Source organism: Strix uralensis, chromosome 14 (genome assembly GCF_047716275.1).
Source record: "Strix uralensis isolate ZFMK-TIS-50842 chromosome 14, bStrUra1, whole genome shotgun sequence".
NCBI lineage: Eukaryota > Metazoa > Chordata > Aves > Strigiformes > Strigidae > Strix > Strix uralensis.
The window spans coordinates 2195673-2208719 of NC_133985.1; the positions used below are offsets into that span (position 1 = coordinate 2195673).

At 39.5% G+C, this 13047-nt stretch overlaps 1 protein-coding gene across 22 annotated transcripts in view; it reads right to left on the reverse strand.

The window, feature by feature from the left end:
• Positions 1 to 13047, reverse strand: part of ANKHD1 (ankyrin repeat and KH domain containing 1) — a 120140-nt gene that overhangs the window by 105917 nt on the left and 1176 nt on the right. The window lies entirely within an intron of this gene.

Here is a 13047-nt window from a genome sequence, read left to right on the forward strand (position 1 = left end):
CCTTGTGTGCCAAGGCACAAATATTAAAGCTAAGACAGCAGGCTGTGATTTAGGGCTTGAAGAAGCAAGATTTCTAGATTAGTCCAGACAACAGTACTAAAATAAGAGAACTGTCATGGTGGGAAAGAGTTGAACATTAAACAAGCAGAAAATTAGTGACCTAAACGAGTGATATACATTTTTACTAAAAACATAGAGCAGGTATTTACAACTCACAGCAAAATGTATCTCAACAGTAAGATTCCCCTCTGCAGAACTCAAATTCCAGGTTATGTCCATCTAGCCAGTTCACGGGCTCCCTGCTGGCACAATCTCTGATGCAAAACTGACTTCTGAGAAAATTCACCCTTATCTACAGGGTTTTTAATTTTCTCCACCAAGACTACACAAGGCACTTTGCCTCACCAATATGCTAGAAATATTATTCCTATTGCAACAATGTTTGGGTGACCTGGCGACTGGCAGAAAATCCCACTGTGTGCATAAGTGATTATTTGTTATATATAGCTGAGAACTGCATACAAGAAATTTTATTGCATGCTAATGGACTTTCTCAATTACACCACTAAATTTAACAGCAATTCTCCCTTTTGAAGACATACCAAAAGGGATAACAATGCTACCTACCACTGAAGCAGCTGCACTTACGAACAACAAATACTGCTTGCTTCTGGCAAACCCTAACTTTCAGTCTCAGAACAGCCTGACAACACCCAGGCAAAGGTAAGCACCTCAGGCTTGCATCTTCCAGATGCTGTCCCACTACAAGTTTTAAAACTTCATTTTTTGACACTTTGGTAAAGATATGGACCATTTACCCCAAGCTCACTTGTATATATTTACAGAGCATTACCTGCAACAATACATGTCTTGAACGTAAATGAGCATTAATTCACCATTCACAAACACTCTATCAACTCCAAAAGAACTTCCTTCTTTCCCCCCAAGAGGAAGTACACTGTACTTACAGGAACCTCTAAAGAAGTCTGCCTTTTTAATATTGATTATGCAAACACCACTTATTAAAGTGAATTACAAATACAGCTTTAACTTAGGGTACAAGATGGGTAGTACTAGTACAGTCTGTTCTTTTCACCACTTTTCAAGTCTTACTGCCTTTCAGCTCCTCTTTAGGTTTACAACTGTACTTCCAGAGACCTCACACATTTAAAGCCTCACACAAAAATCTTGCTTCATATACAGTATTTTATCTTCATTTTATATCACAGCAAGAAAAGGCAGCTGCTTTCATTATTTCTGCACATGTTGAGCATCAATTTTTAGGTTTTGTTTTGATTTTTAGTAAGAGCTTAATAACATACCCACAATTGAGTGTGAAAATACTGAAAATCCATATGCAAAATGTTAAAATAGCTGTACCATTGCCAGTCTCCCAGAACAAATTTCAATGCATTTTCAAGTCAGAATGTCTGACGTTTCTGTAAATCAATGCAGTTTCTCACACACTAAGACAAGGCTAGAGAGGATGAACAGTTGGATACCTTATCACTAATAGCAGAGTAAAAAATTCCCTAATCAACAAGATGTCTCTTGTGAATGGAAGTATCCTGCAATGAACACATAATATTTTTTCTAAAAAATTTTTTAAAAAAAAAATCAAACTACCCCACATATATCAAATCTTACTTTCTAAACAAAAAAAATAAACTTCATTAAAAAAAACAAAAAGAAAAAAACAAAAAAATCCCAAACACTTTTCACGTTAGCATTCCTGGAAGACTTAATACACTGCTCATGTGGCAAAATTTAGGCACTCTGCTCTATTCTAATCAGATCTGCAGCAAAGTGATAGAGTAACCAGTCACTGCGCTATTTTTGGATTATTTCGCGAGCTGCTTTGGGCAGTTAATAAGCATCTTACTTGCTAAGGCTCATTAGGAACACATGAATTCAAGACATTATTCTAACTGCCAAAACAACTGCAACAAGGAATAATTTCCAACCAAAACCCAAAGAAGCTGCTGAGCTGCATGGGACCTGAGGACAGGGCGCTGAACATCAGCATACTTCACTACATCGTCGTGTTTCACCCTCATCCACAGGAATGATGGACCTTTCCTGAAGTTCTGCCAAGGACTGCAGCAGCCTCACAGCTCTGCAGATCCAGTTACACCACTGGTTCCTCCCTCCATAGCAGCTACATTCACAGCTATTGGGACTCAACTACATCAGTATTTATATGTTAATTGCATGACTGAGTTTACCTCAGGTCAGGAGTATGTAAAGGCCACTTTGCAAGAACTAACTTCACAACTAACACTAGCAATTCTTGGAAGATAGAAAATGACATACAGGGTTAGAAACACATTTCTAATATTAAGTCTAAACAGATCTTTCCTATGTTGCACTACTGCAAAAAAAGGACTTTTTCCCAGAATAGCCTGGAGCTGCTCACAAAAAGCCTGTTACTGACACAGGCTACAGACGATGGAAAAGTCTCCTGTTGTAGCTGTATCAGCACCATTCTCCTCCTCCTCCCCCTGCAGGCAAGGGCAGCAGCAGAGACAGCTCATTCTACCTTCTCCGGTTTGTGCCAAACTAGTACTTCTGGGAAGACTCTTATTAACACTTTTTGTAAAGATAAAGAGAAAGCTGCTATTAAATCATCTCCCTGGACTTGCATTTTCCAGATACACACTGAGCTATGAACACTTGTTTGGGGTAAAAATACTCCTTGCTCTGTGTTTGGGGAGCTTCTACTAATAATGAGGACCTGAGCCCTTGACTGGGACTCCTGAACTCCTATTTATTATGGAAATAAATGACTACCTGATTTTCTCTTTTGTGTTAGGTAGCCCTTCCTCATTATTTCTGTAATAATTCCATTTGGACGTATGTCTAAATACATCTGAATATATGCAGAGGGACCTTGGCTTCCTTAAGGCTAATATAGGCCTCTAGATCAGGCTGAAAGTTCATGCCTATGAAGTTGAAATGTATCATCTATATTTAAACTATTTTCACTCCATACTTAACAAGATGCACAATGCTGTATTAGGATCACACTAGAAAGATACTGTGGTTTTGTCTGACAAACCCAGCCTCTGACAGTTTATGTTGCCAAGGCCTTTATTACACTGAATGCCAATATCTGAATACTACTCATAATCCTGCACAAAGTTTTGGGGAACACTGATAGGACATCAGATACCGTAAGTTAAGACTAAAAATGAGTCTCTATTTCGAATTTGACATCAAATTCCTTTAAATTCAACATAAAAAGAATGTCAGCTTCAAAACTATTAAAAATAGTTATTCCAAGGAGAAAGTAAAGTGGAAGACTTTGTCACTGACATGGCACTCTTAGGAGCCTCTCGTGACAAGTGCACCACTACACCCCTGGTGTAGACTCTTCACACCAGCAAAAGGCCTACTTTGGTTTCCTTCAAGATGTACTTTTCAACACTACCCACTCCCCAACCCAGCCATGCCAGTCAAACATTTTTGCATCTACTTAAGGTATCTTCCTGGCATTACTATCTCAGTTTCAAGAGATGGCATAAAGGAAGAGGAAAACCAACACACAAACGTGGGTATTTTCACAAAACCTTTCAGTGGGACTTCAGTATACTGCCCTTTCTTGGCACTTCAGAGCTAGAGAAAGAAAAGAACCATTTCGCGGAAGTACTTCAGAGTCAGTACATAAGAACAACATATAATCAATGTAAACAAAATTCAGACATTGATGACATAAGACCATAGCCACTTTGTTAGGCTTGAATTGCAATTTCTGAAGACAGTTTCTTCAATAAAAAAAAAAGTTTGAGCCCAAGAAGACAGAAGCCACTAAAATCTGTGAATCACCAAGAGATCATCTTCCAGTGCTGGCCCTACCGATCTTGTGATTACAAAGTATCCTAACAGCCCAGGGGAATTACAAGGTGCTTGGGGACATCACCACCTCAACAGAGAAAGCAAAGTGTCTGAAGTATCATTTCCAGTCACTGCTCACCTTGTGACAAGTCAGGCAGCTATCAGACACCAGCTTGGGTTGGTTTAACAAAAAAAAAAAAAAAAAGGCAGAAAATGGGGGGGTGCGCAAATAATTTTCCACCACTTTACTGAATTTCATGGACTTACAAAGGAGTCTGATAAGCTGGAACATCATTCTTCTGGGAATAACAAGTCATTAGATCAGCTGAGCTCCCTGCAAGGCTACAAACCCAACTGTCCCCCACATTTAAGCAGAGCTGTTAGTACCGGCACACCACCTCAGCTTAGCAGTCTACAGCAACAGTTTTGTAGGCAGTAAATTAGATTGGGAGGGTGGAGAAGAGGAGGGGTGCAAATCTATTTAGCTCCAATTACAATAGGAAGTTGACTAACCTGAGCCAGAATTATCTAAGGGACAGCCTTTACTCCAATATATATAAAACAATTATCAGATAATGAAACAAATAGCTATAGGATCTGGGCTGTGGTAAGTTCATTTCAAAACACAGGTTCATTTTGCAAATGCTGCTATAGATACAGTGTAAATAAAGATGGACACAACTTTTTGCTTTGTCACTGGAGACAAGGAAAGTGCCTCTCTCACACAGAGTGTGGTCCATAAATCTGGCATTCGTGTATAAAACTATGCCGTATGTTCTTGATGTGTTAGCACACACTCAAACCGACCTCAGCATTAACACAAGCTGGCTAGAACGATGGGCGAGACAACCAGCAACGAGAGAGGCCTGACTAATGTATGGCAGCTCCTCTCTGCTCAGTCTGGCCCCATCAAAGCATCTCAAGCATGGCACCCCAAGTCAATTCTCAAAATTATGGCTAGTACTTGAAACATGCAGGTAAAACAATAAATCAGAGTTTTCTTGAACTACACTTCCATGCCAGAGATTGTTTATCCCGGGTTTTCAATTTTCTTGTGCTAATACTAAACACATAAGCAGGCATTCATGAGCAAGTGTCTGTCATATGGTTCACATAAATTTAATCACTTACCTAATTTCTCTCTTAAGCAGTCAACTAACACTAGATAACCTTATGCCAATTTAACTAGTTTTGAATACTACAAACTACACCTTATCACACACCTCTGGACAGAGCTGTCTCACTTATAGTTCTTCCACAAACAAGAAATCTCCAATTCATTTTTATTAAAACACTGTTCCACAACAATAAGCCTGTAAGATACAACTGCATCTCCAGGTAACCCTCAAAAAAACCTAAGCCAGAGAACAGAAAGGTTGAGTCCTCTTGGTATAAGAGGCTGGCAATGTTAAGAAGCTTCTCTGTATAGCAGAAAAGAAAGCATTACTCATTTCAGTCACTACTGAAAAAAAAAACCCAACTGTTAAAAAGCAGTCTGCAGCCATCACATATTCAATGTCTGATAAACAAAAATAATTGTGACTAAGTTTTCCCGATGTGCAAGAGAATCTTTTGCAGCAAGGAGCTGCCATTTACAGAACTAGAACTGACAACTGAAGCATACTCAAAATTCACACGAATCCCAGTAAATCGGGTGTCTGTTCCTGACATGTATGGTCTTCATATTGAAGAAAACCATTGAATAGAGATCAGTAAACCTTCCTAAAATAAGCATCATTTACAGTAATCACTCCTTATTTTCATGTATTCTATCACAGTCCACTCTAAATCATGTTTTCAGTGCTCCATATTCTCCACACGCTTTAAGACTCCCTCCTGTCTCCTGCTTTTGCTGTCTAATAATCCTGTAGAAATAGCCCCTCTTCCTTCCTCACCTCAAACCAAGAAATAGCAAGTGTAACTCAATATTCTGATTTATTAGAATATAAACCAGGATTGTTGCATCAATTTAACCAGGGCTTTCAGGGTGGGATCCTTGCTCAACTATGGAATCCCAGGCATTAAAACAAAGTGGAGGAAACTTCAAAACAGAAGATGAACAAATGCATTTGTTTGCTGATATAAAAGCTCACACTCATGCAAGATGGCAAGTATTCTAAGCCACCTTCTTGGGAACAACCTTTTAAGATCTCTTGTTAATCCAAAGGGACACAGTGTTTAAAAAAAAACCATACAAGTGGATCCAATGAACATAGCGCAGTCTAGTAATTCAAAAACTTGTTCCCTGGTCAACCCATGTGTTTCAGATAGAAAGAAGTCTCAACATTTAAAGTGACTAATTAAGTTATCTAGAGACTTATACCAATCCAAAAATCATACTGGGCTTTCTGCTATTCTCAGAGCTAAGGCTAGTGGTAGCTATTTTTTCAAGGCCTGTATAAACATTTTTGTGCATGCTCTACTACTGCAAAACCAGCAGAAACCATAATGTAACTACTGGTCCATCAGCCATTTAAAAGAAACTATCATAACAAATAACACAGCAGGAATCCCTATCTAAAATATGATTCAATGAACACTCAAGATGTAGCTGTAAAAGGGCTTTAAAATGTAACCATTTTAGAAAAACAATGGAAATACGTACATTTATATAAGGTATTGAGTTTACCCTAACAAATCCTAAATGTTAAGCATCCACTTCATAGACTCCCTTTTTTCCTGGCTACTTTGTCCCACTGTGGATGAGCACATGCTCCCAACAGGCGATGCTCTGAAGCCACCATGATCGAGGAACGTGGCTCCGAAGGAGACCATTCAGCCCTGAAAGCTGATCTCTTTTCCCTTGGTTTGAAACATGACTGATTTTCTACCTACCTGTCACGTGACACCATTAGTTTTATTCATGATTTTGGAAAGGGAAGAGTTCAACAAGATTAGGGATTTTCCTAGAAGATGATTTTAGTTAATCAGTAATCTCTATGTTTTACTGAAGGCAAATGAGACTAACTTATGGACCTAACTTATGAAACTTAATGCTCATGAAACATTAAAACAACCAGAGAGGTGCTTTTCAGCTGGCCCACTGTTCATCAGCCAGTAAAACATCAGGTTTTTTACTTGACAAATAGGGAATAATTTTTCCTGCAGGATGGGTATACTGTTAGGTAACTTTCAAAACCTCCCCTGGTCAGAAGAGCCACAGATGTTCCTCCTCATTCACCACCAGCATTCTGACAAACACAACATAGTAACTCAACCACAAGCAGCCCCTCTCAGTCTAGGACTCTCTTCCTTCAGATGCTGGGATGCTTTGGAAGAACTAAAGATGAAAAGAAGTTTGAAAAAAATCTGCACAACTCGCTCTTAAAAGCGAATGAGCAAAAATGAGTAAGTGGTCTCACCCCATTAAAAGCAATTAAGAAGTAACAGGATCCAGCACAGGACCAATTCTTTTATTTATGTTTTATGGTAATAAGTGTTTTCTATATGCATTTGAACAGACTATGGACAATACTGAAAAAATTGAGAAAATTTTCTAGTATTTTATAAAACTTTCAAATAACCAATGTTGCCTAAGAAAATATTAAGTGATGAGTTGCAAGAGTGAAAGGAAGACATTATCCTCTGGTAGGATGCATTTCCATAAATTTCACTTGCACAGCATTCCTCCAAAAATACACAAAATGAAACCTCGGCACCTTCACAACAAAGAGAGCTAGTTATCCGGGGAAAAAAAATACAGAAATTATTTATTAATGAGGTATACCAAAAGGTTAGAGCTCACACAAGCATATTATCCTAACTAAAAGAACACTTAAATCCAAGTATTAGTTCACCTGTACCCATTTTTTCCCTCTTACTCAGAGGCAGCATGGTTTAATAATCCCTGAGGCCAGGCACTTCTCAAAAACTTCCTAAATTTACAAAAGTACTTGAACAAATCACAGATTTCTGAACTTTTGCTTACAGTATTCCATTCCTCACACAGACATTCCCATTAGGGAGATAAGCTTTACACAAGAACTTTAGACAGCATTTGCATGGTACATGGGCTGCAATTAGGAAAGAAAGTATCCACAGAAGGAAAATGAAAGCACCCTACGGAAGACTGAGGCTTCAGAGTTTAACTTAAACACCCAGTTCTGATAGTCCTCAAACAAGCTGTAGAAGTTATTCTTCTTGCTTCACAAAATTTTAAGTGGGAAACAAATCTAAGAAAGGTTCCTTTTTTCATATAAGTCAGACTTGCCTGTTTTAAATCTGAGAGTCACTTTAACCCCCTAACAACGGCTTCATACTTCTAAGGAATCTTCATACATGTTACAAGAACTCAAAATGACCTACTAAGATCAAAGCTATGCAGCCTCTTCACCTGCAGGGTCTAAACCCCAGTTTTGAACTCCTTCAACAAGCATGCCGATTCAGTAATGTTGCTGCTCCCAGTTTTAAAGGCCAGGCCACATGTGTGCACAGAAAAAGAACTGCCTTTATATTCCCCTTCTTTTAAGTGAATGTCACAGGGATGGTTTAAGCTCTAAGCACAGGACAATGTTGCAACAGCATCATCCAGCCATCCTTACTGCTATATTTCAGGATCCTCTGAGATGAGGAAAGGAGAACATCCCAATATCAAGTCCACAGGGGAGGGGTGGGTAGCCCCAATTTAAATCAGAACAAAAAAACTCATGATTCACCAGCTTTGGTCTCGCCTTGTGTTAATGCTCAAATGAACCCTTGCCCCGCCCAGATTGTAGCTAGTTGACTGGTGAAACCTATGTGAAAATTTGTAACTAAATATGGATGTTCTGCTAAATTTGGTAAATCTCCCCTTACCAAGGGGTTGCACCACATATTTATATAATTATACAGTAGTATTTCACATCTTTACTGCCTACACCTATCATTAGAAAACAGTTGCTGACATTTATTTTAGGTCATGTACTCAAATGGGTCAAGCTGCACTGAAGGGAAACTAGAGTTCTGCAAGAAACAGTAGAAATCAGTTCATTTTAAAGGTGTTATTGAATTATAAGTATTAACCATAACTAGACAGATTGTTTCTGGCTACCACAGGCCAGACTTTCAAGGTTACTGAGACACCTACCAAGATTCTTCCACGAATTAGATGCCTAATAAGGCTGGGAACAAATGAACACCCTACTAACCAGCTCTCTGCATCCTTAAGCATCATCTCAATACTTATTGAAGCCTGAACCCATTATCCCTCAATATTTTCCAATCAGTGAATAATTCGTGAAGAAAATTTTCCATTTTGTTTCACCCCATACTTCCTCAACTTTGAAAGAGCTAGTCAAAATAAGAAAAACATCAACTGCTAAACTGAAAAAAGGCTTTCCTGCTTAACATTACCTACCTGAATTTGCATCAACTTTTTGAATTTTGATTCTTTATGGTCAAGAAAATGCTGCTATTTACATTATTCCAAATATAATATAGAAAACCAAAATGTATAAGCATTATCTTAACCTCAGAAGTCGAAGACATATTGTGTATACCATTTAAGAAGCAGCACAGTGTTGAGAAGGTTCATTAACATAGCAACAACTTTAATAGACTACACTGCCAATCTAAAACAAACTACCGAAGTATTTACTCTGAATTCAAAACCCAGTTTAAAAATTCAGAGACCTTGGAGTGGGGGGTTGGGGCAGGGGGAAGGAAAAAAAAGATTAAGTCCCAGACAAAATCTCCAAGTACTGAACTGATCTGGAGTGCATGCCATTCGACTATTAATTCTACTCATTGTAGGAGGTAGGTTATGTCTGATTTTTAATTATGCTTTATGTAAATATCCCCAGAGGCTTATGCAATAGGTACAGGCTTAAGTAAGGCAAGCTGGTAGAGGCAGGCAGCCTGCTCTGGAGAGGGAAGCTGAGAGCTGAGTTGACTCCATAGCCAAGGGGTGGGTGAGCTCCAGTTGCCATTGAAGGCCTCCAAACCCCTGAATTACAGAACACAAGAGACTTGCTACATTTATACACTCATCACCAAAAGCCACTTACTGAACTGAGCTCCAAGATCCTCTGGTACTTTTGTCAGCACAGCTGGCTTCTCCTACTTGATTTACAAAAGATCAGCAAACCGCACAATCCTGTGAGCCCTAACTCTGCCGTATTTATCACTTGCTTCAACTCTCTATTCTACAGCCCAGTTTTCCACCACAACGGGTTTTGGTAAGAACCTGTGTGCTCTATGGCCAGAAGCACTCAACCACTGAGGACCCTATGGACTTCACATACATGCACTATTAATCACCGCCCTGCCAGCATGCCTTCACCTTGACCTACAGGCTTCACAACTACTATGAAGGAGGCTGTTTAATACCCATGCCTTTGGCATCGCTTTAAGTGACGGCAAAATTCACAAGGAGTGGTAGTAATACACTTAACATTACACCAAAATCTCACTCTAAACAAGTCACAGGCTGTGTCCAAACCCTGATCAAGCTTAGAAGGTGACCAAGAAAACTATTTACACCAAGGTCAAAACCACTTCATCTCTCAGACTGCAACCAGTGGCAAAAATTTCTCTGAACACCCAGGAGAACGATGGCTTCCCCTCCATTTTACACAGAAATAGCACAAAGCCTCCTGGCCTCATCCTTCATGCTTCAGCTTGCAATTGTTTCTATTTGCATGTGATAATTTTAACTGGTAATTCTAGAAAATATTCTATACAGCCGCATTTAAATTTCACCTCGCAGACCCGATACAACTCATTTATACGGGATCCACTTCAGCCCCTGGTTTCCCAGCCAGCAGCCTAGTGACCACCATGGGCAGGCACTGAGCTCAGAAACCAGAAAGCTTTGATTTTTCTCCCAGTTTTGCAAGACTGAATAAATGTGGCACACTCTTCACCTTTAAAATGGGGACAGTACTCCCACTGTAAAGTACTTGAAGATCTGACGTAAGAAATGCAATATATTTTCAAAAAAGTTAAGCTAAACTATATTGCTCTTTTCATTCTCTAGATAAATACTTCATTACACTCTTGGTCCTGCTCTTCCCTGATGATTTTCTTTTCTACCTAATTTGCCATTTTGACTAATCCAATTATTTTACCCTGTCAGACTAATGCGAGGATACAAACCCTAAATATCGCTGCAGACACACAGCAGAGCCTACAGAATATTGTACCATTACTTCTGTGACTTCAAAAGTAAAGAAGAGTACAGATCAAGACAGCATGGCAAACACTTTATTTTAATTCTCCCTTCTAGTTCTCACTAATTCCACTCACTAGTAATAGCTGAATGCATACACCCAAATCAGTGACTCACGGCACAAGACCACAGTCCAGTCACTGGGTTTTCAAAGCAGTGCTGTTCAAGAATTGCAGTGTTCCATCTCAGGAGTTTAACTGCACTTTCTTTCTTAAAAAAAAAAAAAAACAAAACAAAAAATAACACCAACAACAGGTGCTTCTTTAGTTCTCATATGTCCAGAAGGAAAAAAAATAAATAAAAAAAAAATTTCACTCTTGGTCCTCCCAGCCATACTCCATAGTCTAGCAAGGCAGCACAGATGTGAGGCACATCCTTCCCACCCATGCCTTTTCCCCAGGTTACTCTCCACAACCAGAAACACAAGAAGAACTCCCCAGGCAATTTCAGCTTCAAGATGAGCCCAACTCCTCTACATGTGTTCTGGAAATCTCCAAGTATTTTAATTCCAATTTATTTTTTTATATATATATAGTCTAAATAAGAAAGCTTTTCCCAGTTTTTTCAAACAATTAATTTTACTTTAACAGGTGCTTGGGAACCTTTATTTTTTTTGACCTCAATGCCAACCTCCCAGACACATTATTTATAATAGGCTGTCGTTCTTAATGCTTGCTATTAGTCAAAAGACCAATAGAGTGCTTCGTAAACACCTTAGCTGTTCAATCTTCACATCCTTTAAATAATGGGGAGGGTTCAAAAGGATAAGCTTTCAAAGCAGAACTCTGCTCATCTTGTAAAGAGCCACAAACACTCAGATACAGCCCATTTCCCATCATTTTCCAGTTTCTGTAACTACTGCTTTGTATCTTCAAAGATACATTAAATTGTGACATAAAAGACATCTTGGAGAGCAGAAACTCATAAATTACTTGTGTCCTATTCTATCTACAGTAGGCCTTCCAGCTCCCCAAAACAGGTACATACTTGAACAGTAATCCTGTACCATCATATGTTCATGATATCAACCACACAAGGAACATTCACATGTAAGCACTAATCTGCCTGATCATTAGAGTTTTAGTTTAGTTAAATGTCTTGCTGTTAACACAGTTTTTAACTTAGGTTAGGTGGCCACAAGCAATGTGCAGATGTCGGTCTGCATCAGTTTAATCACTTTTTTTATGCAGATAAGACCTGTCAGTTCATGTTTCAGGAGGGCTGGACAAAAGAGGATCATCAATGGAAAGCAAAAAATTTAGACATGGAAGGATGAATGCAGGCTCCCCTCCTTCCATTTCTTCAGAAGAAATGTGGACACGTACCGAAGTACCCACTCCTGGCCCCCAAACTAAAAATGGTATGTATGGCCTTGGCTACCATCTTATTACTCCTGCAGAACCTAACAGAAGTACAAAACGTTGGAACCACAAGAAGCTTGCAAGTGCTAGCCACTTTCTCCTGCTTTCCACTAAGACTACATAAGGGCTATGATGGTAGCTGTGATCTCAGGCCTTCTTTCTACAAGAAGCAACTAAGGAAATAAGACTCACCCTTTGGTGTAGGGTAAGTGGGCAGTAGCAACAGATCTTCTTCCCTGTGAGGGTGGTGAGGCCCTGGCACAGGTTGCCCAGAGAAGCTGTGGCTGCCCCCTCCCTGGAAGGGTTCAAGGCCAGGTTGGACGGGGCTTTGGGCAACCTGGGCTGGTGGAAGGTGTCCCTGCCCAGGGCAGGGGGGTTGGAACTAGATGACCTTTAAAGTCCCTTCCAACCCAAGCCATTCTGTGACTCTACGACTTATCTTCTCTCCCTACCCTACATAAATCAGTATTAGATGTAAGTTTACAGGTCCAACAATGCTCCATTTGGGTTGCGATAAGGCTCCAGTCCCTCCTCCACACCCTTCCCTTAAGACTCTCTGCAGGTTTGGAAGATCAAAGGAATACACTTCCATTACCCTCTTCCATTTTGTTGGGTAAGAAATATTTCTATTGCATAAAAGTGTGTGTGTATATACGTATCAGGAATTTAGCAGAGTCTAGGAATCCCAGATCTTTCTTCCCGTGT